General features: G+C 44.3%; 1 long non-coding RNA gene across 1 annotated transcript in view; it reads right to left on the minus strand.

Annotated features, from left to right (window-relative positions):
• Positions 1-3,543: 3,543 nt before the first annotated feature.
• The window catches only part of LOC144824783 (uncharacterized), a 33,690-nt gene continuing 9,463 nt past the window's right edge, over positions 3,544-27,770 (minus strand). The window contains exons 2-3 of the long non-coding RNA XR_013609113.1: positions 23,386-23,463; positions 3,544-3,765 (exon numbers count right to left, since the gene is read on the minus strand). This is a non-coding gene — a long non-coding RNA (uncharacterized LOC144824783). The remainder of the gene's footprint in view (positions 3,766-23,385; positions 23,464-27,770) is intronic.

Below are 27,770 nucleotides of genomic sequence, written 5' to 3' on the forward strand. Positions count from 1 at the left end.
TCACCCTTCTCTGGTTCTCCACCGAATCTAGACATTTCTTTTCAATCCTAGTTAAGGAACAAGTCAAATTATGCCTAATAGTATAAGCAGTGTCCAATGTTGCAACGGGTTTAAAGAAATAATTAGCTGTATCCATCTCTTTAGCATTGGGGTGATGAATCAAATGTGTAAAGATGGGGACTTCAGAAAAGACTAAATCATAATTCAAGAAATAATACTGGAAATTACCTTTTCCATATAAAAGGCTCAACAGAAGGCTACAAGTAATACCATATGTAAGAGAAATATGGTATATAGGTAATCCCTTCCACAGCTGACTCCAACTGCCCAATGGTACACCAAAGATTTAAAAACACAAAAACAACTAACAAGGAACAAGGAAAGACACTGGCGACGAGATTATGATAGTGAAAGTAAGGATGTATACAAACAGTCCCTAGCCACCTATAAATCCATGATAACAGCAGCAAAAAAGCTCTTTTTCTCTAAACATATAGAACTAGCCAAAAACTCCAGTAAACAGCTATACAATATAGCTAAAACATTATCAGGTAACACACCAGACCTAACACCACCACCCTCGCAATTACTATGCGATGCTCTATCTGAGTTTTTCTTTGAGAAGGTAAATAACATCTACCAAACTTTCACTTCAGAATCAAGCACCACTAGTACCCCCCCTCCTTCGATTACTCTGAGCAATCCTCTAACGAGCTTTACTCCCTTAACCACTGACCAAACTAGGATCATACTGAACTCAGTTAAATCAGGATCAGCCTTAGACCCTTGCCCCACCTCTGTGTTAACCTCGGTTGCAGACACCATTATTCCTGTCATCACCCATGTCTGCAACTCAATACTGAGCTCCGGGTTCTACCCGGTTGCCCTGAAAAACACATTAATCAAGCCTCTACTAAAAAAGGTTAATCTGGACAAACAAGAGCTGAAAAATTATCGGCCTATAGCCAGTCTCCCTTTTTTAGCTAAAATCACGGAGAAAGCTATGAACCAACAGCTATCGGACCACATAGAGAGAAATAACCTGCTTGATGACACCCAGTTTGGGTTCCGCAGATACCATGGGACGGAAACCGCTCTCATTAAGGCAGCGGATGATATTAGAACCATCCGGGACCAGGGAGGGACAGCCTTGCTGGTGCTCCTGGATCTTTCTGCAGCATTCGACACGGTTGACCACAAGATCTTGGTCAACCGTGTCGAAAGGATGGGCATCCAGTCCACCGCGAAAGATCTACTGACCTCCTTCCTGGCTAATAGAACCCAGGCGGTCACTCTCGGCCCATTCCAATCTGCCAGTCAGTCGTTGCCGTGTGGGGTTCCTCAAGGCTCATCCCTAAGTCCGACACTTTTTAATATCTATGTGTCGGACCTTGCTAGTGTCATCAAAGCACATGGGATGAGCCTAACCTCATACGCCGACGACACGCAGCTGGTTCTGGCCATCAAGGGTGATGGTCTGGAGGTGGCCGAACGGTTCCAAGCTGGTATGACGGCGATAGGTGAATGGATGGCAGGTAACTGCCTAAAGCTAAACTCCGACAAAACGGAGGTGGTCATCTTTGGCAAGCTTTTACCATCTTGGCCCACAGCTTGGTGGCCATCAACTTTTGGCACTCCACCTTGTCCCGCCTCCAAGATCAGAAATCTGGGAGTCTTGTTTGACGACCAACTCAACTTTATGGCACATGCCAACAAGGTAGCCTCCACGGCACATTATAAACTCAGGATGATAAGAAAAATCTTGCCTTTTTTACCTGATACGGCCGCCAAGACCCTGGTCACATCACTGGTACTTACCTCCCTTGATTACTGCAATGGCCTCCTTTTAAATGCACAAAAAAGAGTCACCAAAAAATTACAGATTGTACAAAACGCGGCCGCACGCCTGTTATCCAAAAAACCCAAATTCACTCCCATCTCAGATACTCTGAGAACCTATCACTGGCTGTCTATCCAAAACAGGATAAAGTTTAAAGCCATGTGTATAGTGTATAAGGTAATGCAGGACCAGGGGCCTCGCTTCCTCAAAGATCAACTAAAACCCTACAATCCAGCTAGAACACTCCGCTCCTCCACACTCAATCAACTAATCACTCCACGCAGCAGAACAGCTACTTGGGGCGACCGTCGCTTCCCTGCTGCAGCTTCTAAGATCTGGAATTCCCTACCTTACTATGTCAAAGCCAGCTCATCACTCCTACAGTTCAGGAAACAACTAAAAACCTGGTTGTTTGACCAGTAATTTCACATCCTCAGCCCACCGTACCTACTTCTTAGGATAGACATTACTGCAGTCTAGCGCCGAGACGCCCACGGGTATTTGGTTGCGCTCTAAAAATGCCAGTAAATAAATAAATAAATAAAGTAACTGCATACACACATAGTAGTCCTTAGTGTCCATAGTATCAACATATTTATAAAGCAACATAATATAAGCTTTTAAGGAAAAATCTCCTCTCAATTAATCTAAATGTAGTGCCTTAAAATTAAATGTATGCACACAATTGTCAGTGGAAAATGGAACTCTAGAATTAGTCTTATGTTTAAGTTTAACTGATTTCGGAAGAGTAGGTAAGTATAATCCTAAAAGCAAAGCAATTAGTCCTACAACAATGGATACTAATACACCAGTTAATATCAACCTACATCTATTATGATTACTAGTTTCCATGACCTCACTAGAATCAGACCATTAAGTAGAAAACAGCAGCAAACAGAATTCTTCTGTGTGTTTCTACCTGTGCAAATGGATCGTTAAATTAAATTATTTTCAAAGTCTTCATGAGTCTTCCCTAACCCTAATCCCTCTTCTTCTAAATGACACCCTTACACTCCTTCTGTAGCCTCGGGCCTAGGGAATCTTCTTGTTTTAAAAAAGGTTCATCCAGTTGCCTCTAATGAAAATAAAAAACACTGCTCAGGTCAAAGACCATGCCAGCTGCAGCTCGGTCAGTTCATTCATTAGTTGAAGTAAATTCAAAACAACGCTCAGTGATAAACTGAGATTCACGGAGGTTCAACTGGGATCTCACTACTATCCTCCAAATCACAAGATCCCCTGTCGCAGTCATTTGCCCGTGTCCATTCAGGGGTGGAGTACCTCCAACAAGGTACTCTGGCTCTCCTTGATCTCTTGAGCATAGATTGTTTATCCACACTGTCACTCAGACCAGAATCCAGAGTATCCTCTGGGATAGTGCAAAGTACCCGTTCTGTCGTCAGACTTAGCCTCCCCCACTTGCTTTCTCAGCAAGTCGCCTCCAGCTTCCACTCAGCTTGGCAGAGCACTGGGCTGTTTATCAGGCTCTAAATCTGGCTCACTCAGTGCCACAGGCCAAGACTCACCTTCTGTCTTGACCCCAGACACCGACACATCAAGATCCCCCTCAAGCTGAGGATGTGCTCGTTCAGGTTCTGAGAACACCACGAGTTCTGAGTTTTTATCTGGATTTCTGCAGCTCGTTCAACCTCTTCTTGCTGCCCTTCATTTGCAGTTTGCACTTCTGGGAGAGGTACTGTCACATCATCACAGGGACACACCACTTTACACGTGTGGCCAACATGTAGCCGGTTGGGGGACCCCGACATTTAACAACAGTGTTCGTCACAAGGATCAAATGGAAGGGACCCCCTCCATCGAAGTTCCAGACAGGTCTTTCTAAAGTGTTTCTTCACCAAGACCAAGTCTCCCGGGCAGAGGTCATGGCACTCCTCCTGATGCGGCGGGGTGGTAACAGCTTAAACCTGGTGGAACACAGAAAGCACCACATCAGCTAGTCCCTTGCAATAATCAAGAATCATGTAATCTGTAATGTTCATAGGCATATTTGCAAGCACTGCTGACAATCATATTGCTCGCACCACGATGATTTCATATGGAGACAGTCCTGTTTTCTGATCAGGAAAGCTACAAGGACTCATTAATACAAGGGGCAAAGCATCAGGCTACTTCAGAGACGCTGACGCACACACTTTGGTCAACCTGGATATTAACGTGCCATTCACCTGTTTCACAATGCCTGAAGCCTCAGGCTTATCACTGCAGTGCAATCTTTGCTCCAGTTGTGATGCTGCACACAACATTTTAAGGACCTTATTAAAATGAGCTCATGGATCTGACTAAAGAAAATTCGGGAAACCTAACATGGAGATCATTTCCCTCAACAACAACTTTACTATCGTGCGGTTATTTATTTCTCCTGGTTGGGTATGCTTCAACAAAATGCTAGAAAATACAGACTATCACCAGGTCATATCTCAGCCTGTTGCACACTGGCATCTCGATGAAGTCCAGCAGCATTCTGTTGAATGGCCCTCCTGATCTCCTTGTATAGTATAATGTCACTGTGTTCCTTTTTCCTATATTGATCTGCTGACACACAGCACATCTACGAGACAATCCTCCAGCCATCAATCAGAATCAGGGGTTAAACTAATTCTGTTAAAACAACCTAAGCGTGGCTTCCCTCCCAAAATGCGCGGGACTGAGAAAATGTCATTGGGGACGGCAAGCTATCCCGCAATACGGGTCTTCCATCCACTGAAACGCAGATGCAATCCTCTTTTTAATACACCCTGCTCTAATTCAACCCCGTTTTGCCTCTAAGTATTTTTCTCCATTGAATGCTTAGGACCCATAAACACAATATTCTACAACCTCCTCAGCATATTAGATGTCGCCCGAAATGTAATTATCTCCGCTTCTGTGTGCCGAACACTTTACAGCTGCAACTTTGGAAGGCAACTTCAATGCCTCCAGGTATCTCAGGACATGTGTGTGAGAAGTTGGCCTGGCATATGCTGTCCACTTTTCTAGTGGGCACCTTGCACCAGTCCAAACGACCTTTTTTTGATGATGGGTTTAAAGACAACCTATATAGCAAGCTATCCTAGTGGTAGCTGAGGAGAGCAGCCTTCAGGCTAAGTCTTGAAGGAATGTAAAGCAGTTTATTTTACCATTCTATAATCTCATGAATGACCAAATAAAAGGAGAACCACACCAGGTATATATATATAAATATGAAATATATGTATTTATTCTAAACACATCCCTCTAGTCTCTTTATGAGGCTAGAGGCAGAAGTACATTCAGTAAACTTAATTAGCACACAGTAAATTAGCACAATATACTTTGAGCCCTGGGGGTGAACCAAACAATATATTAAGAAAGTGGTATAAGAACCACGACTGACATAGATACAAGGCCTAGAGCCTTTAGAACCGCTGGGGCCACCAGGAACCACCCAAGGTAGTGACACAGAGGACCCACGGGGGACAAATGCAGTGTCTAAACACTGCCGTGAATCACCATTAACTTCTACGAGGAAAGTCGCGGTTGGAAATTTAAAGATTAAGGACACTTAGAAGAGGACTTGGAGCAAACCCCTTTAGAACTAGGAGGTTCTAGAGTCAACACCCACGGGAGCACTGGAGTATTTGAGTTATCTCACCCAGGGAAGCCGGGTGCATAGGTGTCTTTTCGTGTCGGGTTTCGTCGTCGATTTCAATGGCGAGCTGTGCAAAAATGCTGCAGGCGACCAAGTAGAAAGTGTTCGGGTGGATCCAAGGGTGGATCAGAGATCTGAAGAACCTGAAAGCAGAGGGGACACAGTCTGGGTCTCTTGCCAGTGACCAGGAAGGCGATGAGAAGATGCCAACCGATGTTGGGAGATTTCAGGTGAAGAAGGTGTAGCTTGACTCTTCAGCCACAAAGACCAGGAGGCATTGAGGACAACCAGGAGCTGGATTTGAGCTGTCCCACAAAGGATGTTGAGTGCTGCGGTGTCGGTTTCCAGATTGGACCTAACAAGCCTTGGCAACAGCAACCCACGCAGAAAGCAGAGATTGGCTTCGGTGTAGACCAGCACGGTCTGAGGGACTCACCCTTTAGAGGGGAGTCAGGGCATGTCTGGAGCAACCAGGGAAGCCAAATGAAAGAAGAGTTACCTTTGTGGGGACCCACCAGTCGAGGGACCAGGGATCGCGAAAGGGCCTTAAGCAGAAATGCTAGAAGCAGGCTCACTGAACACTCGTGGAGTGTAGACCCACAATCTTCAGTGCAGATGGGGGCTTGGACTACAAGTAGTCCAATGCACAACTTCAGGAAATCTCGGGAAGTGGATGCACTAGCAAATGTGCACGGTGTCCAGGAGTTCCGGTACCATGTCACTCATGATGGCTGCGGGTCTCAGCTTTGCTGGGATCTCGTGTCACCCTTCGGGGTCCGGTGGGAGCCTAGAAAATGCAGACCAGCAAGATGCTTCTTTGGTGCCTGTTTGAACAGGGGAGTCACTCCTTGACCCCAAGGGAGATTCTTCCGTCTTCTAGTCGATATAGAATGTCGAAGTTCCAGGATATATGTTGCAGAGCTTCATCCAGGTGTCAACTGAAGTCCTAAGGACTTGGGTCCCATACTTATACTAAGTTAGGGGGTTGGACATACTCTGGGGACCCACCTATGGGAGGATCCAGGGAGGGGGTGGCTACACCCCTTTCCCTTTGTCCAGTTTTGCACCAGAGCAAGAGCTGAGTGCCCCTGCAACTGGTTTGAACTGGGATATGCACAGGGACACCAAGTGTGCCCCAGCACTGTCTGAAAAGCATTCTATGAAAGCACCCACCGAGCCCCAGTACACTAAAGCCTGTTTGGGAGATGGTTACACCTCTCTGTGACAGGAAACCTATTGTTCAGGCCTCCCCTGCCAGAGTTTCGTCCAGCATCAGAAGGCCAGGCTCATGTCTGTGGCTGCAGCATCCATTTTGTGATGCTGGGGCTCTTTTAAACTATTACTGGTTAGTTTAGTGTGTACATGTCTCTCCCTCTAGAAGGGTGGAATTCTACCCCCGCTGCAAGGACTGGCCAGGGGTAGAATTCCAAAGTGTTTGACACCAGACACGACATGTCTCCATGCAGCCATTCCAAAGTTAGCATTTACCTCAAGGTTATAATGCATTTAAGAATATATGGTCTGGCTGCAGCTTCAAAGAATAGATTCCGAAAATTGCAGAGGGGTGCTGCTCATGCATGGGCACCCTCACACACACAACCAAGCACACTGCCTTCAGGATTGATAAGGCCTGCCACAGGAGTGACTTATAGGTTTATATGTGTCAGTGATGAAAGTTAGATATAGGTAACCTATATCTTAGTAAGGGGTGAATGCACCACCTTACCCAGGCTGCAGTAGCAGACCTGTGGTGCCATTATGGAAGGCTTCCCAGGGGTGGCATAATACATGCTTCAGCCCCTGGTAGGCCTCTGGGGTACCTATGTCCTTAGTACCTAAGGTACCATATACTCGGGACTCACAAGGGTAACCCAGTAGCCAATCTGGAGTGTATTTAATGTACATGCAATCATTTTAGAGAGGAAGCAGCTAGGCTGGGGTCCTGGTTAGCAGGGCCCCAGCCAGACTAAAGTCGAAAAACAGTGAAACACCAGTAAAAAGTGGGGGTAACCATAGTAAGCAGATCCTACTCTCCTACACTGTGCTCCATTATGGATGGAGGATCCTGATGATGTCATAAATCCCCTCTGTGGCCATAACTGTCTAAAGTCATGAACCACACCAAAGTCATATTGCTCGTCAGCAAAAATAGTCACTCTCTGCTTCTCGGAAACACAGCAAGCTCTAGTAAGAGTAATCAGTTCAACCACCTGTGGAGAAGACACACCTCAGAGTCAGGAGGCTTCCACTACCCCCTTGACTATAAAACTGCGAAGGCAGCTCTCAGTGTCCCCCCTTCATCTCTTTGGCAAGACCCACTAGCAAACAGTGTGTTATTGGACTCTGCCTGTGACACCTCTAGTATATCCAATCTTCACTTGTTGAATACCTCCGTGACATTGAGACAATCGTGCTCTACTTTCCCATCATCATTTTCATTCTCAGGCAAGATTAACACAGTAGGAGGGTTCCAGGAAGCAAAGTGCTTCGGTGTTATATTCTCGGTCGCAAATATGATCTGCTCATATTCAGCCAATTAGCTGTTGGTTAAGTGCTGAGCGCGTGTGAGCATCAGCAGGCTCACCACTGAGCAGCACCATTACAGTAAGAGTGTGTCCCATGACAATGCTTTTACATCTTTCAATGCTGACACCTACTGCCACTATAGCTTTAAGGCATCTGGGTAGTAATGCGGCTACAGGATTAAGAGTAGCAGAGAAATAAACCACAGGTCTTTGTGCATCCCTATGCATCTGTGTAAGCATTGAGAGAGGACAGCCCTCTATCTCACTGCAGAAAAGCATAAAGCTTTATTATAAACAGGCATGCCGTGCATCTAAGCATGACAGAGACTTTCTCCCAAATCTAGGAAGGTAATCAATCAATTGTCATCCCATGGAACCGGAGCCGACACATCTTTGTGTGTCAGCTTCTGTAAGGACTTGGCCACTAGGAAAAAGTTGCATATCCACTGTCGACAGTAACCCACTATTCCCAGAAACATCATGATTTCTCGTTGAGGTGCTGATGGGTTCATTTTTAGAATCTCCAAGATTCATTCTTGAGACACCTTCCTTGCTCCCTTCTCAATGTGATGTCCGATATATAAAAATTCTCTTGGGCAGTACTGCAACTTACTCTGGGACACTTTATGTCCATTCCCAGCTGTAGGAAGTTGGCTCTGCATGTGATATTGCTACTACGTGGTAATACCATGCACAGAGTCTAGGGGTTCCCCAAAAGTGTTCTATTTGTGGCAGTGTGGTCGAGCAGCCTTAGGCCTAACACAGAGTAGTGCAAGACTTTTATTGCACACACAAGATCAATAATCAACATACGACTCAAGGAGGAAATCCAATCCAATTAGATAAAATTATACTTTGTGGTTTAATTTTTAAGACCAAAACTTTGTAAGAAGGTAAGTGCGTTTCACGTAAAGCTGAGAAGGAAATCAGGTGAGTATGTAACTTACAGTTCCAGTCCTTGGGTGGTCAGACCCATACTGAGCGAAGAGTCGGTAGCGGGTGACTAGGGCACCAGTACGGTGCGGTTTTGGATACCTGCGCCGAGGTGGTTGACACTGGCAGTTTTCGGCACCCTCGTGGTCCGCGGGGCAATGGATCGGGATAGGGTTCAGCAGGTGCCCGCACAGTTACCGTCACAGTCATTGGTGGTCGATGGTTGTAGTTTGGATGGAAGTCAGACATTGTCGGATCGTCTTGGAGAGATCGCGGTCAGGTCGGGAGTGTCAGAGGTCTCCTACAGGACTACTAGCAGGAGGGCCCGGAGAGGTGGGCAACTCGGGTTGTGGGCTCAAGAGGATCACCTCAGGTCATGGAGGTTGTCCATTCACTGGGCGTGTCGTGGGCAGGGCAGAGTCCCGTTGGCACAAGTGCCGGTCCTCTACCACTGCTGTCTTTGGGAGACCTTGGGTCACGGTGACTTGCATCAACAGCAGTGTCGGTCCTCAGCCGCGTTGGTTCTCGGAGTTCTTTGTGCAGCAGGGAGTCGCATCCACCGGGGTCGGTCCTCCCTGTGGCGGTTCTTGGTGGTTGATTCTTCTTGGACAGGTATGCTGTCCTCAGGAGATTGGAGTCTTGTTGAAGGCAACAGTACTCCAAGGGGTTTTGGAGGTCGTCACTGCAAGATAGGTCGCAGGTTTCATTGAAGTGGGAGACAGGCCAGTAAGGCTGGGGCAAGGCAGTTTTCGTCTCCGAGCTTCAGCTGCAAGGTGTCTTCTTGTTTCTTAGGTCGTCACGGATCGGGGTCCATGTCTGAGGGAGCCCCCATAAATACTAAATGTAGGAGGCGCTTGTAGGGGAATAGCAGGTAGGGCCAATGGGCACCGTTCCTTGGATGGCTACACGCTCTATCATGCAACCCTCCTGTGGGAGTGGGCATAGACCTAGCCCTGATTGAAGGAGTCCCGATCCTAAAGGTGGTGGGGATTGAAAGGTGTGCTTCACCTACCTTACCCCCACCTGAGGATTGGGGTTGGCAGAGGTGGGCACACCTCCTATCTTTTTGGATTTTCCTGCCAGTTTTCTAGCCCAAAGAAGCGGTTTACCCGGGGCCTGCCATCTATAGCTAGCAGCAAACAAAGGTAGCTAGCCACTTTATAAAGGTGGCAGGTCTTTGAAGCTTCCCTTCTTTGAGCACTGGCCCATCTTGGGAGAGGAGGCTCTCTACCCAGGGGATAAGAAACATGTATGGTGGTGGCTGGCTGCCTACAGCCGATCAGATACCACACCAGGGTTGGTAGGGATTCAGGGGACACTTCTGAGGTGCCCTCCGTGTACATGGTACAATAAATCCCACACTGGCTTCGGTGTGGGTTTATTGAAAGGAGTGGTTCGGTACCAAACACTCCTGTATTCAGAGATGCCATCAGGATGCAGTGGAACTCGAATTGTCGAGTTCTCAGCCCATCTATTCTCTATGGCTTCACTGTCACTTACAATATCAGGAGAAGGCACCCAATATTGTAGGGGCATATTTGTTCAGGCCAATAGGGCCTCAACTGTAGCATAGTGCATCCTGCCTTAGAGCTGTGAGGCCTGCTAGAGTGGTGACTTACCTATGCTGCCAGGCATTGTTAGCTGGCAAAGCACCCAGACAGTGTGCCATGTCGACTTTGTAGTTTTCTTCCTCATAAGGGTAAGCAAGATGCAAGGGAAGTGACATGGTCCCAGTCCAGGTGTCCCAAGGGACCCTCTTCAGCTCTCAGGCCCTAGGTATCTGGGGCACCAGTTACTAGGGGCGTACAGGAGGCAGAGACCACTGGCACAGGGCACTCGGATGGCAGGGGCCCTGTGCACTACATCAAAACCACATCAGGACCAGGCAAAAAATGGCAGCTAACCATGCAAAAGATTCACTTTCTCACACCAGCCAAGTGATTTGACAACTCAATCGTGCCTTGTCTACAGTTCTTCTTAAGGATTTCATTTAAGGTCGAAGGACTCTCTGTATACCCTTGCGGAACACGGCACGATGCCAGAACACAGGTCTGAAACCAGAAGGCAAAAAGGTACTGACTTTCCTCATGCAGGGGTATGGAGAAGAAAGTCTGGTGCAAAGCGACGACAATAAACAACTCAGCCTCACATGAAATCTGAAATTAAATCATAGCTAGATTTGGCACTACCAGACAACAGGAAACAACAATTTTATTAATCGTTCTCAGGTATTGCACCATGTGGTACTTACCACTAGGTTTCTGCAAGCACATGATGGGTGAGTTACATGGACTCCCCAATAGTTCCTTCAAAATGCCTCGTTGCTTCATTGACACAATCACTGTTAGTTTCCGGAGCCAACTTGTACTGTGGAGTTCTTGGATATTCAGCATTAGGCTTAATATTTAAACGGACTGGCTCAACTCCCTTCATGAGACCAATGCCCTTTCCTGAGAAGTCCCAGACTTCAGCCATCACTGTAAATCATCAGTTGTCATCAAAGGGTATAGTCTAAAGTCAGGACCTTGACCTACCAGTTTGAAAAAAATATCCTTGCCATAGATCAGCAGGGTGAAGGGTGAAGGGTGGCAGGGCTCTCATCAAATACATCTTGGGAGAAAAGGCTAGGGGGTCATTATGGACAAGCGGAAATCTGAAGAATTCCATGGAGTTTTTTTGCAACTACGCAGGATTCCACATAGTGCAACTCTGCAAGCTTACCCCACCACTACCCCACATCTTTAGTGTGCAATAAATTGTGCAATTTAGCTTGCACAGCAGATCGCGTAGTGCAACTCTGCGAGCTCCGCCCACCCCTACTCCACACCTTTTGGTGTGCAATAAATGGTGCAATTTAGCTTGCACAGAAGACTGAGTTACATAAAATTCACCGGACTAGAATGACACACCACAAACTGTTAGCTTTCTTCAAACGGCCCTATTCTAATAGGCACATCTTGTGTTACAAGGTTTGCCATTTGTTTATTTGCCACTCCTACAACTTGGAGCCTTTTTTCCCCACTAGGGGTAGCATTTGAACTTCTACTGTTCTAAGAGTGGAAAGGGTAGCACTAGTGTCGGATCAAAAATGACAACGGGTGACCATTCACTTTTCCTTCCACAAATGGACCACTCAGGTCAACCTCTTAGAATGTGCTAAGTACACAACCTTTCTCCCCCCCTCAGGCACCGTCATTGTGATGGGGTCAGAACCATAGCCCTCAAGTGAGTCAAACACAGGAATTTCTGGAATGGATTTTTGTAATGGAAGGACTTCTGATTACATTTCGGGACCTCGTTGAGATTAAATCTAGGACTTTTTACATTTTTCTTTGGCATTGGGCTAGAGGAACATGCTTCACTGGAATGCATAGTATGCTAGGGTCTTCTTTGGCCCCAGTACATTTGTGTCTCTAGGGGGTTGCAAACCTGTGACCGCACAAACCTTGAATTTTTAATCTGATTTTCGTCATTCCCCTGTTGGGGGAATGACCTAACTTGTTACAATAATGACATGGATTAGATTTCTTCAGAGTTGCCACATCGATCCCAGTAGTCATTTTGATTGGTACACAACGTTGTCTTTCCTCTGAGTAACCATTTACACCCTAAATCACAGATACTCACTGTTGTTGCACACCACCTTGCATAGCACCAATATTCTCTACATAAAGTTGGTTCTGACCTCCTCTCTGTGCTGCTTTCATCTGTGAGAGCATGAACTTTTCCTTCTACTGCTTCTGTTTCATGTCCAATTCATCACTATAATACTATGCATACCTCAAGATCGCATCAATTTACTTGTTTTGCCAACAAATGAAATGCTGTTGAATCATTAAACTAATATCAGTTCTCAATCCTTTCCATAAACTTAAGCACATGCCTTTTCTTCAGGATTTTTCACCCCACTACGCTGTTTAAACACTTGCAACAATCATTCATAAAAAGTGTGCACTGTCTCTCTAGGCTCCTGAGTTATTCTGTCAATCTTAACCCAATCAATGTCCTTCACAGCACCTTTCCTTTCAAAAAGGTAATCACCCGTTGATACTTTTTCATCACCAAAGGCGACGGGGCACAAGTTATTGGATTTCTCCGAGGTTCCTTCTCTGGCCACTGCATAGCCACTTTACACTCTGCCCATAAGTCATTCTGTACTACAATGTCCAAAAGGGTATTCAAATCTACCCACAGTACCAAGGAAATGTTTATGCATCGATTAACCTGGGTATACCACTCCGCTGGCATCTCTCTCAATTTAGGGAATTTGTTTGTTAACGAAGCAAGATCACTTCTACGCCACTGTACATGAATGTAACCTCCACCAGGCACCTCTTTCGGCAGGAAAGTTGAAGCTCCTTCGCCATCTATCAAAGAGGGAGGTGGGTATCCCTTGCTCTCTATGGCAGATGCCACCTTCAATTTCTTCTGGGTTTATTTTCCTGGCCCTTCTGCCTACCCACTGCTACCAGTTAACTCCCTAATTTGCAATTTCATTCTGACCTCCTCATACTAGTTATATAATTTTCATCAAAACATATGCAATCAATTTTCTGTAAGGATTGAAACCTACTAAAATCTACATCATGCATTCAAGGTAATTCAGACAGCCTATCATGAGCTTGGACCGCACGCCTATCTTGCACACATTGTATATATAAGTTCATTTTCTTGAGGGGTATCTAAGCTGGAAAGATGAAGAGTTCCCAACATCATCTCAACCAGTTCTAATTTTATTTTGACCATATTCACTGCAGTCTCCCTCCCTGGACACTGGAGTTCCCTGATCAAATCAGTACCCTCAAATTCTCACGGGGATCCATTGAACAACCTAATAAAATCACCCAACTCCAGTGAATTAACAGCATTTTGGACTCCTGAGGTATAAGGCATTTTCACTTCCTGGGGACTATGGCTTGAAATACACTGAGATGAATTCCAAATAGACATGTGAGAACTTTGTGACCTCCAAGCGGGTTCTTCTAAAGGGGTGAGTCCTTACTTATTAATTGCTATTGGTCCAGGAGCAACATCTGGTGGAGTTACTTTATTCGGGACCAAAGGAGTTCTTCCCACTCCCCCTATTCAGGGGCAACAGGAACAGTAGTTGATGTGTTCACTCCAGTAGGAACCCTCAAAGCATTTGTCATGGTTCCAAACGACTCAGGTTTATATAAGGGAACTGCAGGGCCAATAGTTACCAGAACAGTTACTGCGTCTGAAGCATTAGAAACAGAGTTAATAGGGACACGAATCCCTGAATAATCTCCCAAAGGGTTCTGACTTGTATTCATTGGGGCAGTGGCTCTCTGAGTTTCCACCAGTACCATCACCACTCATCCCTTCCAACAGGGTCACATTATAAGGCAGTGGATAGGGTGACAATAACACATCCAGACAGACATTACTAGGCTCACTGTCACGATTTTAGCTTGAGCTGTATTTTATCCTCTTTTTTCTTCTTCCTCTTCTACTTCTGAGGATCCTCACTCGTCAATGCAAAGTGTAGCTTAGTTCCTAAAATTATGTCACCTCACCATTTCTGTTGTTCCGCATCCCACCTACCTTCAGCACAACTTATGGCAAGTCAAGAGCTTCTAGTAATAGGATAAAAATAAAAGAGAGAGAGAGAAGGGAACTCGTCCGTCTTCCCTGAACTAAATCAACAAAACAAAAATGAACAAGCTTGCTATCTACCTAACCCAAAGTCTTGGGGCCAGGTGAGGGTTTTGTTTTTTTAAATAACCCTCACTCACCAACCTAGGTGATGACATGCTTCATCATTGGGTTCCCACCCTGGTTGACAAATGCTTCCAGGGTGTGCTTCATTGCCTGATTACAGCAGAGCTGGGGTTGTTTGTGTATACTGTGCAGGTGTAAGTGGTTTCAAATTGACTCAGTATGTTTGATAAAGATGTTGATCAAGCAGTAGAGGAAAAAGAGGGGCAAAGGGTAACGGAGTTGGCAATGCTGTGGTGTTGTGGTGCTTATTTTGATAGTGGGAAAGGGACTATACATCATTGTAATGCACTCTTCTGTCTATGATGACCCAGCAAAATTTAGATGCAAATCAGCATATCGTAAATGGAAGTTATTGGTAAAGAGCCTACTGTTTTTTTTTAAAAACATGGGGGAGAAAATGTTCTCTGTTAAAACGTGTTACCACGCCCTATTGTTCCAAGATTAGTTGGTGTAAGTATCCCAAATATGGGAAAGGTTGATCATTATGGAATGCTACTGTTGAGTGTGTCAACTATTCCTGATCTGTAGAAGTTGGAGGGGCAGGTTAGCATTGCTGTAGTGCAGTGCACCACGGTATGTTATCATTCAACCCTGTTTTAAGGGTTATCATCGATAAATCCATTGTTGTTCTTTTTCAAAGAGTTGACCTTCTGTCTTCCAAGTGGTCTGTTCAATCTGTTCTATGAAATCCAGACCTTCTACCTGGGTATTCTAGCTCAATTCATCAAACAATCAACATGGATTTATACAGTGAGGCAAATCACCCATGAGGGTATCTAGGCTCTGGTTTATTGCTGGGATCAGTAGAAAAGCCTGAGGTGGGGGGTAATGTGTGTTCATTTGGGGAGGTTGAGGGAAAGTCTGGTGGCTGAGTTTTGTATCATCTGGAGTCCCTTCAGGAGTTGGGTGGTGAGTCCTGCATAGAGAATGTTGCAGTAGTCCAGCCAGCTGAGTAGGGCTTGAGTGACGCTTTCTTGGTGTTGACAGGAAGCCATCTGAAGATTTTTTGGAGCATGCAGAGGCTATGGAAGCAGGCGGAGGAGACTGCTTTGATCTGGAGTTTTATGGTGAGTTTGCTGTTCAGGATAATGCTCAGGTTGTAGGAGTGGTCTGTCGGTGTGGGTCTGCGTTTAGAGGGCAAGCAGGTCTCATTTCGCAGGAAGGTATTGTCACCCAAAATCAGCACTTCCGTCTTGTCCATGTTGAGCTTGAGGCAGTTGGTCTTCAACCAGTCAGAAACGCTCATCATGCTGTGTGGAAGTTGGTCCTGTGGGTAGAGGGGTCTTCTTAGTTCGAGAGGATGAGCTTGGTGTCATCTGCGTAGGAAATGATGTTGAGATCATGGGTTCTGATGATGTCGACCAGGGACGTGATGTACGTGTTGAACAGAGTGGATCTGAGGGATGAGCCTTGAGGGGATGCCACAGATGATGCTCTAGGGTGCCGAAGTGAAGGGTGAAAGGCGGATCTTTTGGGTTCATCCTGTAAGGAAGGACATCATGCATTTGAGGGTGTCTCCGTGGACTGAGATGTTGTAGAGTCTTTTGATCAGGGTGTTGTGGGATATGATGTTGAACGCTGCTCAGAGGTTGAGGAGGATCAGGGCCGCTGTCTACCCATGGTTGAGGAGGGACTGGATGTTATCAGAGGCATTGATTAGGCGGGTCTTGCTGCTGTGGTTGGCATGGAAGCTGGTTTGGAAGGTGTCCAGCTAATTGTTGTTCTTCAGGTGTTCAGTGGGTTGGTGGTTGATAGCCTTCTTGAGGACTTAGAAAGGGAGGGGAACAGAGAAATGGGGCAGTAGTTCTTATGTTCGCTGGGGGTGGTGGACTTCCCTTTGTTTCAGCAACCATCCGACGTGCTACGATCTAACCACTCGTTGGTTCTGACCCCGTAATCTTTATATTTCTGGCTTGTGAAGCCAATCTGACTCCACAATAAGGACAAAGAATCACCCAATATGGTTAAATAGATTTTATGTTGCGATACTAATCAATTTAGTATATGAGCAGGATAAAAAAAGTGCAAGAGATACAATAATACAACAGGTAAGCTGAAATATCTCAGTAGCCTGAGCCAAAATAAGATGAGATACAGAATAGTAACCGCCACAACAATAATGAAACAAATTAAGGCAAACAGGCGTTCAATCAGGAAACTTCACTCGTCTAAGCATGGATCAACTACAAGACCATCTATCCAGGAATTCTATTTATGGAGCATAGAATGTTTCAGCATGATACAGACTTTGCTAGAAGTCTTAGAAAGGAAATAAGTGTTTAGCCTAAAGCTTCACACTTGCAAGAAAATTAGGCAAGCAGAGAGATCTTTCCCTCTCTAAGCCTAAAGGGAATCTGCCTTCTAATGAAAATAACAAGAGTTTCAGAAAAATCCTTATCTCCTTTTAGTCCACCAGGAACCAATCAATTTGCTGCGCTATAGGAGCATTTGCAAAATCCCTTAAGTTTCCCATGACTTTGAAACTTGGACTGTACTCCGCAATATTGAAAATCCTTCCGCCCTGGTACATGATGAACATAGGCCTCTATTGACCATTAATCGTCCACGTTCCCTGCTAAGTTCTTCCCTTCAGGCCTCACTATCTGAAGCCTAATACAAACAATACACCTTTCTCTAACTAACAAAAAGCATGATAATGCACCTGCAAAATAAGAAGTAAGATTCTGGCAAGGCTGAATACATTTCACTTGAGGCCTTTAGTCAGGCTAAGTTAGATCAGCAATCAATATGGACTTCGAATACATAAATATACATACACAGGTATACTTTCAAGAATAAGTGTAAATGTGAATAAAAGAGGACACAATTACATGTTTCAACTGAACATCAGTGTACTTGTATGTTAACCCCTTAACTCTATGGTAATTACCTTTCATTAATACATTTAAATCCTTCACGCACATCAATGAAGTTTAAGGCACACAGTGAATATAATGTCAGTTATGAGTACAGAATTGAATAATTGTGACACATAAATTGTGGAGCTGACACTAAGCTACTCCAACACCAAGACCATTACCATATTTACAGAACCTTGAAGATGCAGGCATGAGTATGTCAAAGGCCAGTGCTGTGTCCTAGTGCCCTAGTGCCCACTGGCAATCAAGATGTAGTCTTTGAAGCACAAAATTATTTAAATTGTGAGGGAAGGGTGGACCATGAATCTGCAAGATCAGAGTAATATGAAAAACCAAGCATTCGCAAAGCCAATACGTTTCGCCTATGCAAGATCTATTGGTTGTGTCAACGTTTTTTTACATGCTGCACAGCCGCACGAGCTGCTGTACAACATGATTTAAAGTTTTTAAACAGCACTATAACTCAGCCAGCATGGACCGCCACATATCGCTTTTTTTATTTTATTTAAAGCCATGTTGCTCAGCAGCTCACCAGGGGTGGGGTCAATGGATGTGGGAGAAGGGGATACAGGGGACAATGAGTAACAAACAGTGGGGGGAGGGCAGGGGTGGGGAAACTGCAGGTTGGGGAAACTGCGGGAAGAGTGTTGGCAGGTGAGAAACTGTGGGTGGAGGCTAGGGAGGTGGGGAAATAACGGACAGTGGGAGAAGGGCATAGGTGAGGGAGAGGGACTGCAGACATATTCACTCTTTAAGAGTGCATGTGCAAAAGTAAAAAATAAAGAGTTCCTGCAGGAGCCTATGAGCAGTTGAAGGACACTGGCCACAGACAGGACTCTGTACTTGGTCCATGCTCCATAGCAAGGACACACGGGTAACCCCCTGAAGGAAGCTGAGGCGAGGAGGAGGCAGCAGCCGATAGGGAGCATGGGAATGAGAGTGACATCAGAGCCAACCAATGGTAAGTAATGGTGAGTAAGGGGTTGGCTTTAAGCAAATTGTAATTTTTTTTGTTTTGTTTACATGAGATTTTGTAGTCACAATGCAAGTGCTGTGAAGGCAAAGTCTAAAAATGGGCATACAGCAAAAAATGTATTTCATCACAATCTACGCATCTGGAATCACGTTCTTTCATTGTAAGGTTTTACCACGTTTTTGTTAGAAGTGCAAAGTAATTTTAATGGAACTACTATGGGTTTATGCCAGGGAGAGTATGGGTTACCTCAGGGAATAATATAAAAAAAGACTATACCTCTACATACATGATAAATTTCCATCAATCTGGTAGACTACCCATAACAACCAGGCCTGGACTGACTGTGGGCTGGCAAGGTGGGTGCTTCTTTTATTGTTGGTGGGCCAGGATTTATTGCCAGGGATGAGATGGTTGCATTTAGAAATAATACAAAACAAATGGTTTTTAAGTGTGCCACTCAGACTAAGCTCACTTGAAAATAATTTGTTATTGCATTTGGGTAGTACCGGTCTCCTGCAAACTGGCCACAAGCAAGTCTGACTTTCAGAGAGAAGTGGGTGAGAGGTTTGCTGTTGCTTGACCCAGAAAGATGAGAAGATATAAAGACACTAAATTTAAAACAGTGTATTTCATTACTATGTGACCATTGTAACATTTCATTTTATAATGTTAAATACTGCATAGAGAGAAGTGATTCCAATTGTGATGTATTCCTATAGGTTCTGTATAGATCCCCCTATTCCTGACCCTGTTCTGGTTAATAATTAACTAGCAGCCATCCCACGGTGCAAAAACCGTTATCTTATTAAGCCACACCACGGCACAGAAACGTGTTATCTGATTAGGTCATAACGCATGCCATCTAATTAGACAAGCACTATTCCTCCAGCCCCTGATAAGGCATACGGAGTTCTCAAAACAAATCAAACCTATGACAACCTGGGAAAATCCCTGCGGCCATTGTTTAGATTTCACCGAGAACTTCAGCAAAAGAATGTGCGAACGAGCCCGTTCATATGACATCCTTATTGACGTATCCATGTCCATCCTTACGTCAATCTCGGCACCTTACAGGTATAAATATTACCGACATTGCCTTAAGCAAACACACGCGGTGGTGACGAGATCGGAGCAGCGAGACTTGCTGAAGAGGCCAGCACAGAGCGGACCCCACTGGCGCTGCCCCGCCTTCCTGACGCGCTGAGAACGAGACGCTGCTTTTCTCCTGCCGAGAAATCCATCTCCGGCGCTTCCAAGCAGCCCTCGCAGGCAGCTGGAATATCAAGACCAGAGACGAGAGATACCAGCCCTCAACCATTCTAGATCTCAGGTACAGAACTGAATAACCCCTTGCAGAGAATTCTTGAGTCAGTCACTTGGCAAAACAAACTTAACTTAAACTGCTACTTATCTACTCCCGCCCACGTATTAGGCTTCGGTCAGGTACACTGGGGTAGGCGTGGTTAGAAGCACCAGTTGAGTACGATTAGTCAAATGTATATATGTATGTATCTATTTTATCAGTTTTAAATATCATATGGCTTAGAAACCATATCAATGCTTCTGCAGTATTATTTTATACTTCTGCTTTTATTGTATGCACTTTACTTAACCATAAGTATCGCAATAATATCGATTCATTTCTCTTGTATGAGAAAAGAGACTGATCAATAAATAACATCTTTTATTAAACACGCCCGTCTCTTCCTTTTCTCTACAATCTGGTGAAACTATGAATGCACTGAACTGACTGAGTAAAATAAGTTGTCTTTTGTTTTCACACGACTCTAGAGATACACTCTTGATTAGGGGAGAGCAAAGTTGTCATGTTCTATGATTGTCAGAAACTAAATCCCTTCTTGTCTATCCAGGCAGGTTAAACTCCTCCTTGCCTATTCGAGAAAGTTTCTAGTGAACTCGGAACTAGCTGGCAAAACCAAAAACTTTAAGTCTAATATCGTCAGTAGAAGACCTAGTTAACCTCTGTCCTAGGTCTATACTATTGAAGGTATTATTCCAATGCGCAGAGCCTATTGGGATAATAGGAACTACACTACATGGCGCCCAAACGTTTGGATAGGCGATAAAACTAACGCAAGACATTAGAGTAACTCAGTCGTGCTTTTTCACACAGAACCCCTTTTTTTCCCATAATACTCCAAAGACGTCTGGAGTGGGTGAAAGGTCATATCCGCCAAACCTCGCAGGAGGAGACTCCTATGTATGGTTCTTGGTTTAGTCAACGTTGAAGGATACACTGTTCCAAAATATTGTGCATCTAATCTTTGTTTCCATAGAAACCTGATCTGCAAATAAATAAAATAATCTTCTTGACAATAGTATGTCAGAAACTGAAGAAGAAAGGGAGACAGCTAGAATAGCAGCTGAACTCCTAGTAGCAGACAATACTCTGCTGGAAAATGACCCAAATGCAATACTCATCCCGGTCAACATAAGGAAATCTATAACCTTAAAACTTATAGAAAATGGACTGACACCAAGAGGTGGTACAGTCATATTCGTAATTGAGGCACACGAATATCGGCAGACAGAGGTATTCTATTCATGGATAAACTTTCCAGCAGCAAACGCTGTAATAAAAGAGTTCCACTATTATAAAATAGAGGAACCACCGGATATCTACACTCCTTTCGAGGAGGTGGAAATACCACTCAAATTCCAAGAGCACCTGCTCTTGTTTCATGGCGCCCTAAAACATAATAATCACATCACCAGGCTCGGTCCACTAGGTAGACCAGGAGCAACGTGGCCGGTCCTAGCCGGATATACACCACATCCAGACATTGAAGAAATGCCTGCAGCAGAGCTTTTAATACAGCTAAAACAACTAATCAAAATACATAGACAATTAGTCCAATATGTAATGCGGACTTCAACAGTCCAACCAGCAGTTAAAATTCCACAGCTGAACCCTCATCAGGGTAACACAAATAAAATTACACCACAGAACATACAGTCCTGTCTGGGTAAAGTACCCGCAAAACGGGAACAAATACCCTTCTGGCTAGCACAAAAAATCACTCAAATAGAGGCGGTGTTTCCAGACACCACCCCGGTAGAAAAACACAGGATTCTGACTATCTGTCTTCCAATGGGAATCGCACCACACGTGGAAGACTGTGACACTTGGGGTACAGTCTTTGCTTCCATATACACAAAAACACATGGTGTACCATCCATGTCAGTAATACCAGATGTGCTAAAACAAATTCAAGATGAATACGGTCCAGAACCCGCTTTAACTCTCGGTATGAAATTACTGAAGGACTTCAAGCAGGTCTTGGCTATATTATTAGCCAACATAAAGGGAGAAGCAGCAAACGTGGCGATCCGCCAAAGGTTAAAAGAGACAGATAGAGCAGACCAACCAACTGAAATTGCCAGAATCATAGAGAAATCCTATGAAGAAGTAGGAAGAGATAGTCTGGGTGGAATACCAGTGAAACCCCAACTGGTTGAAAGTCCTGAAAAGATATTTATTAAAAATAATTTAAACACTCAAAAAAAGAGCTGGGATGGAAACAAACAATCCAATCCTAAAGAAAAAAGATTCCAGTCCAGAGGAAGGTCTCCTCGGCGGAGAGAAAGATCTCCGAACCAAGGACGCAGGTCTCCCCAAAGTGAGCCCTCTGGGAAAAAATACAACCTTAGAAATAGGGATAATATAAAGAAACCTGATAGATATCAAGATATTGATACACGTCCCTCTCAATCTTTTCAGACTTCCTCGCAGAAATCGGAAAGAAGAGGACGATCAGAACACAGGGAAGAGCACGTCAAGTCCAAAGACAAGGAACCTGCTCATCCAAATAAAAAGTTACAATTTCCAAAAAAGAAGGTAGCCAGTATTAAAGTAATCAAAGATGCCGAGAATACTGAGAACACAGCTGAAAAACGGAGAATGGGCTCAGACAATGCTAGACAGCGCAGCAGAAGTGAGCATAGCTCGCAAAGTCCTTATGAATCATCTGCAGACAGTGGACACGAATGAATACATTCAAGTGGAAACTGCAGACACCAGAGTTAGCAAACCTCACAAAATATATGAAATAACATTACGTATAGAGGGGGATAAGACTAGAAAAATAAGGGGACTATTTTGGGATAATCTGTCCAAGGGCTATGACATCCTTCTAGCTGAACGAGACTGGCCACCAGAGTTTGTCAGGGAGTGTCCTCATGACGAAGAAATAATTATGCCTGCCTTCTCAAATCACATTCCAGTTCATAAAAAATATACACTTGCTAGAAAGTGGGCAGTAGCTCAAGCTCCTGCTTTATATAAAAATCATGTAGGATGGGATGAGGACTCTCCTCCCCACAAAATCCAGTTAAAATCACAACCTACTGCACAGAGGCAGTACCCAATTAAGCAAGAAGCTAAAAAACAGGTAAAAGAGATCCTAGATCAACTTGAATACCAGGGGGTGATTGAAACTTGCACCTCACAAATGAACAATCCTTTGTTTCCTGTCTCCAAAGCAGACAACTCATATCGTCTAGTTTTGGATTACAGACACCTTAACTCATGTTGCAAAACCTTTGCAGTGCAAAACTCGCATAGTGCTGCACTAATGAATAACATAGTGCGCAAAAAATACAAAACAACATTAGACATCTCTAATGGATTCTTTTGTCAAAATATAGCACCAGAGAGCAGATATTTGACTGCGTTCTCGGTAAATGGCTCGCAAAAAAGCTTCTGCCGTTTACCCCAGGGGCACAAGAACAGCCCAGGATTATTCTCAAAGAGAGTAACAGAATTACTACAAACATACGATGACGAGGCATTATCATATGTCGACGACATTTACCTAACAGATGATGACTTGGATACTCACTTGAAGAGAGTGAACACCATAATACTTGGGTTCGCAGCATCGGGTTACTTCATCAACTTCAATGATTCATCTGAAAACCTGAGTGAATCAAAGGAACAAACATCAACAAAAACCTTTAAAGACAAAGCTAAGGAACTTTTTCAACATCTGAAAGAAACCTATCTGATTTCTCCGTGGATTGAATTCTGGGTGGCCTTAGGTGCACTTATCCTCATACTTCGGCTTATCATGGTACTTTGGGGCCGATTAGGATGGCGGTTTTTCCGCATCCTCCGGGCCGGCGGAAGTGTCCGCCGGCCTGGAGGATGCGGAAAAACCGCTGCGGAGCCTCCAAAGACCCACCGCCAAATTAGGATGGCTGGTGGGTCTGGAATTCCGTCCGCCGCTTTTCCGCCGCGGTCGGCTTCCGACCGTGGCGGAAAAGCTATAACATGGCAGGCGGTGTCTATGAGACACCGTCCGCCATATTAGGATGTTCGTGAATACATGCTTTTCCACGGCGGCTTTTCCGCCATGGAAAAGCATACGGACATTCACTTTGGGGGCCCGTTGCGGGCCCCCTGGGTGAATGGGGGGTGGGGGGTGCACATGGGGGGTACCTATGGTACCCCCCTGCATTTGCGTGCACAAAGCAGCAGGCACCGTGCGGTGCCGGCCGCTTTGTGCATGTAAATGTAAAACATGCTTTTTTAACATTGCGGCGGGTGCAGCTTGAAGCTGCACCCGCCGCAATGTTAAATATAGAGGATGTGACCGCCACCCTGGCGGTCACATCCTAATCAGCACGGAGGGAACGCCGCAGCCCCTGCGGACGTTCCCTCCTCCTCAAGGGTGGCGGACGGACGCAAGTCCGTCCGCCATCCTAATCGGCCCCTATGTTTGGGACACTTCATTGAGGGAAAATATGCTAAAATGGACACAGCAAGCCAGAAAATCAACTTGGTCCTCAAACCACACACGTCTTCACACGTCGAGAAAAGAGAACTTTCTTCAGTCAACTTCACAGCCAATCCTATACCCGGTGGGGTAGCATGGGACAATACTGATTATGAAATCTATGGTCCGGTTGAAATCCTGAAGTATCCACATCAAATCAAGATCTCATTGAGTGACTTTGTAAAACCAAGCTCAGTTGCTGATGATTGGGACGTTGAAAGCATTAATAATATGATGTCTGACCTAGTGATATCTGCTAAATTTACAAAACATGATTATTTGCAGGGTTCGTCTAATTATGATAAAATGTTCTGCTATAATCACTATAGTAATCATTATCTGCATAAATCTGCACAACCTAGAAATGTTTTAAATTATAATCAATGGGAACACTGTGCAACCCCTCCAAAAGGTAGCTCAAGAACTTTTTATGACAAATATTCATATTTTTCAGGGTTCAACACAAGTAATGCAGAAACATTTTATTTCAAATTATCAAATAAGACAGGTACAAAGACCATGCTTACAAACACTAAATTGATATATTCAGACTCATTTTTTGAGCAAATGAGTACATTTGGTTTTGATTACTGGGACAAAAATGTTGAAGTAAAAAGTGTTTGGGGTACAAAGGAATGGCAAGTACAAGGTATAGAATCATTATTTAGAGCCTGCATGATCCCAGAACAAATTATATTTTTGAATGACACTGTTCAACAAACTACCTGTCTTGGCCTAGCCAAAATCAAAGACTTAAACAAACCGTCTATTCCAAAGCCATCAATGAACGGTAATATATCTCTAGATGAGGAGATAGACGTAAACCATATATTAAGCCAAAACAGAACACATCCTGATTGGAAATAGTGGTTGATCTGGCCCACAGATACTAATAACTGTCAAGACAGATTCCTGAACAAAATCCAGGGGTTCAAATTGACAAGGCCAGACCCTAGATATTCCCAAAGACAACACCCAGGGATAATTACCACGTACAGTGTGGGTAAGCTCTGCCTTCAATGGCTACAAACATCCACACTGGCAGAAATTAAGCAACACCTGACTTTACTTACTGATGGTGCTGACTTGCGTGATTTCATTATGGGACCGCGCAAACAGCGTCAAAAGCGCTTCATAGCAGCCTCTGTATATGCAGCTTATAACGAAGCCTGGAAAATAACTCAAATTGAAACATCAGAGAGAATACGGGAAATTGACCGTATAAATTTGGAAAAATCACTTTCTGTAGTGGACAATGGGTTAATGACTCTGTCCTCCAGAATATACTCTTTGGACAGCATTGTGTCTTCAGCAATCGACATAATATCGCAAGACTTACTGTTGTTACAACACGGTCAGTCCCAATTGCGTTCTATTGTGCAACTTGGCTGGACGTTACAAAATCTGCGTTCAGGCTATGTGCCTTGGCGTTTAATCAACACAACGTCACTATTCAATATCTTTAACCTTACTGATAAACAAATCAGTATGGCACAGAAGGGTGCTGATTATACAATCCTGAGCATTGAGAAACTCGAGAGATTACCATTGACAATGTCAGAACGACCTGTCAGTGAATGGATAATACATGGAATAAGTAATTTTCCAATATCTACTTTCAGGTTTCAATACTGCCAAAAATATATACAGGCTGGCATGTACGAAAAATTGGGTAAAGGGTACATTAAGTCAACATGGAACTTGCCCTATTCACATGCTTGTATCAGTAATAAAGGCCGGAAAGTGTTTCTTAGTGGCAATAATTGTGCCATGTCACTAAGCGGTACACTTCTGTGTAATGGTATTAGTTTACACGGAGCCTGTGAAGGGTCCTCGAATAACCTTTCATGTCACCAGCTAGGCACACCTGCGACACAAATAGAACCATTCTTTAGGAGACTATCGAACGGGAGTTACATTATAATTGTAGACCGCAGATGTTGTAGCTTGGTGCCCGGAATACCTTATCTCATAAGTACGACTGCGAAGGTCATGTGCTGTGAACGAGTATTGTTCCCCAGCGCAATGCCAGACAGGGAGGCAAGGTTATGGCCGAATTTGAAAATTGCTTCCATTCGAGTTGATACTTTAAGCAGAATGAAAACAGTGCTCCTTCAGACGCCGACCAGGCTCACGTCATCAAAAGAAACGTATGATCTCCAAGTTGCAAGGACAACGGCAGAGATTCATTCATTGTTATCAACTAATTCCCCCATACATTTCGCAGAAATCCTGAACGAAATCTTAAATATTTCTGATACCAGTGGAGTCTCAAATGTATTTAAGACAGTGTTTTCGGGGGCTTTAACACCATTTAAAGCCATTCTGGGTATTTTTCCGGACTTTGTCCATTCCATCTTTGGTGGACTTCCTCTCCTTTTGGGACTAGTGGCAGGAATCCTATTTTTGATTCTGTTATTTCGCTATGGCAAACCGTGTCACAGACAAAACACCTGCGACAAGGGAAGAAACAATCCTAGCCATTGGATACCGGGACCGGATATCTAAAATCCTTGGACTGTCCCGGCTTAGAGACCTGAACATGACTTGGTTTCTTTCATTTAGACCAATGTGGCAAAGCTGTGTTTTACCTGTATTAAGGTGCTTGCTATGCGGAGAAGAATGCGTGTTGGACACCTGTCTGACGCTACAATCGGATGCGCCAATGGATGCAGAAACTTTGTTGGGTCCGGTCACGGCTCATGCATTGTGCTGTCCCCAGCGGCTACCAATCCTGATGACGGCATTCGTGGAGACTTCACCACTACGATTGAGGGGTAGTGCGGTTCAAGATGAAAGCAGCATCGATCAGGTACGACCTTCTGTCAGCTATGCTGATCAAAACATCAATGGAGGCAATCATGCTCATGAATGCATGGTAACATCTTTTTCCGAGTTAGTGGAACTCTCACAGGAAGCTGTTGACAGCTTTTTCGACAGTCTAAATAATATGATGTTCTCACCAGAGCAGAAATAATGACTATTGAGCAAGCTAGCACACGGCGTTCCCATCACCCTGAATTTGGCCTTCAACTTTAATGATAAAGTAACATGAACAATTTTTCTCTCCAGCATGGACAGCAGATTTTTTCACAATCCCCAAAATATTTTTTTTACAATTTTTCGGGACACTTATCTTCTGCTTAAAGTAGAAACTATTCTTAGAGAACTGAATTTCTATTTTAGGAACTTTAGAGACATTAGCTGCTCTCTGACATGTTCATGGATATTTATTTTGTGATGAAATGGTCTCGCATTTTTTCTTCTGTATTAAGAGCCATTTCATGTGTTATTTTTCACATTTTATTAATAATGATGTATGAATATGCGTGATTAGTTTAGCATTTCTCTACTGCTTGAGTGCATATGGTGCATATGATTATTTTTTTCTCGTATATTACATAATTTCGAAATGCATATAAATGTATTTTGGGGTGGTACGGTATACA

Source organism: Lissotriton helveticus, chromosome 3_1, assembly GCF_964261635.1.
Source record: "Lissotriton helveticus chromosome 3_1, aLisHel1.1, whole genome shotgun sequence".
NCBI lineage: Eukaryota > Metazoa > Chordata > Amphibia > Caudata > Salamandridae > Lissotriton > Lissotriton helveticus.